A 2,540-nucleotide genomic window follows, 5' to 3' on the forward strand; every position below is an offset into this window, starting at 1 on the left:
CAGGAACCTGTAATTCCAGCGACTCGGGAGGCTGAGGCAAGAGAATCGCTTGAACCCGGAAGGTGGAGGTTGCAGTGAGCAGAGATCATGCCACTGCACTCCAGCCTGGGCCACAAGAGCAAAAAAAACTCTGCATCAGACCAAAAAAAAAAAAAAAAAAGTAGTTTAAGACTTTCCTAATTTAAATTTTCAGGACTTACCTTCAACTTCTTCTTGGAAGAATTCCTGACCTGAGCAGCAATTTCTTCCTCTTCCCTTAAAAAATCTTTGTAAGAACGTTTTTTCTCTCGTTGGCTTCGGCCAGCTGCAAGTCCTATGTCCTCAAAGGTATGGTCACCATCAAAACAATCTGAGAAGCACAGGTTTATTTGGGAAAGGAAATGAGAAAGTCAAGTAAGTAATGACCAAATTACCATGCAGGTAATGCAACAGTTCCTCTATTTCCAAATTAAAACAATGTTTCAATCAAGTCCACTGAAATACAGGGCTAGACCCAGGGGAACAGAATATTTCTTGATGACCTGGCTGCAAACAGAAGAATCAAACCTGAAGAAACAATGTTTCCACGCTATGCAAAGGCCCCATGTGCAACCTCAGATATGATTTCTTAGTTGTGATTTGGTAGGTGGACACAGACTTGCAGACGAAAGGCTGAAAAGAATAAGGATTCATGATTCATGTGCTGTGCTGCTCTCTGTGGGAGTCCAGGATGTGATTCCTATCCCCAGACTCCTGCACACTGGAGCTGGCAAGGACCAAGAGTGCTGCAGGGGATCACCCCAATAAACTAAGAGACTCATATTTCAGACTCTTGTGTTGGAACCCCTGTCCTGGTTTTCGTTTCCATGGGCCCAGTCTGGGGATGGCATGGAGGCTGAGTGTCATAACAGTGCTCTGGACCATCACTTGGGAGTCCAGGCTGTAGTGCCCAGTCCTGGTCTCTATATCCATGGGCTGCAAGGATTGAAGAGGATACCCCCTTTGGAATGCTTCTCAGATTATGGGGTCATACCTTCTTTCTTCACGGAGTCATCATAAGCCATGGTGGTCCTGCAGGGCCTTTGAGAATGTGTCACTGTGTCCAGGCTCCTTCCCGTCTACAGGACCAGGTCTGAGAAACAAAGAAGGAAAACCCTCCTGTAATGCGAAATCAGAGGAGAAGCAACCTTCCAGATGGAAATGTGTAGTGATCCAAGGGCCGACTGGAAGGGCAGCAAGAAATAAAGGAGTGTCTTGTCACCTCCTCATTCTCTTTGTAAATATAGTGGGGTTGATACTGCAGGAAGTACACTAGGCTTAATTAGATTTCAGTCATGAATTAAAGTTGTCATTTGGGGAAGTATATAGAATACCTCCAATACAAAAAATATTTTCAAAATTAATGAGAATTTCTGAAATGCCAACAGGACTGACAACACTGAGACAGGGTAGAAACCAACATTAAGTTAGAGGGATAGGTTCAATCATGGTTATAAAATACACAGGTAAAGCAAGATGCAGAGAAGACAGATCACACCAAACATTTGAAGACCATAAAATCCTACCAACTGGATTGGTGAACTAGTAACATCTATTGCATTGTAATTTAAACAGAAATGATTAACTGTATAGGAATATTAAATATCTTTAGAGCATAATTTCTTTTGCATTTTTGGGGGGGTTACATGAATTTGTTCAAATTTATGTAATTGTAAAAGCAGGTACACTCCTTACATCAGTTGACCATGTGACAGCTGTCACCACCACCAAGGCTTTCTTAAAGCTAGGTGAAAATAGGGAGATATTTATCATTTGTCCACTGGTCATAAAACTTTTATGATTAATAAGATCTTCACTAATAAGAATTGCTATAATTTCAATGTTCTAGATATTGTATTGAGTTTTATTGAATTTTTACAATCTTTTTTGGCATTTGAGTTTATATGTCCATTTTGACTTTGAAGATAATACTATAAAATGCACTGTAAGTTTTTTTTTTTTTTTCGAGACAGACTCTTGCTCTGTCGCCCAGGCTGGAGTGCAGTGGCAGTTTTGGCACACTGCAACTTCTGCCTCCCAGGTTCAAGTGATTGTCCTGCCTCAGCGTCCCCACTAGCTGGGATTACAAGCACCTGCCACCACAGGTGGTGGCATATACTAAAAATACATACTAAAAATTTATGTATTTTTAGTAGAGACAGGGTTTCACCATCTTGGCCAGGCTGGTCTTGAACTCTTGACCTCATGATCCACCCACCTCAGCCTCCCAAAGTGCTGGGCTTACAGGTGTGAGCCATCGTGCCCAGCCAAGGTAAAGTTCTTTAAAAGTTTTAAGAACAAGTAATGTCACAAGTCCTTCAGGAAATTTAAAATTACATATCAAATATTTTGGCAATGTTCTCATCCAATTAAGTCAGATGCTTACAAAGTTAATCTAATTGATCATTTATTTAAATTTAATTTTACCTTCATTATTATAAGGGGATTTAGAAATACTGAAGGACACTTAAATGACACATTACTAATTCCTCCAGGTAGCTGTGGAAAATACTGAAGCATGG

General features: G+C 40.7%; 1 protein-coding gene across 1 annotated transcript in view; it reads right to left on the bottom strand.

The window, feature by feature from the left end:
* HMGXB4 (HMG box domain containing 4) overlaps window positions 1-2,540 on the bottom strand; it is a 52,046-nt gene that overhangs the window by 44,960 nt on the left and 4,546 nt on the right. The window lies entirely within an intron of this gene.

The sequence above is a fragment of the Colobus angolensis genome, unplaced genomic scaffold, assembly GCF_000951035.1.
Source record: "Colobus angolensis palliatus isolate OR3802 unplaced genomic scaffold, Cang.pa_1.0 Scaffold173, whole genome shotgun sequence".
Lineage (NCBI taxonomy): Eukaryota > Metazoa > Chordata > Mammalia > Primates > Cercopithecidae > Colobus > Colobus angolensis.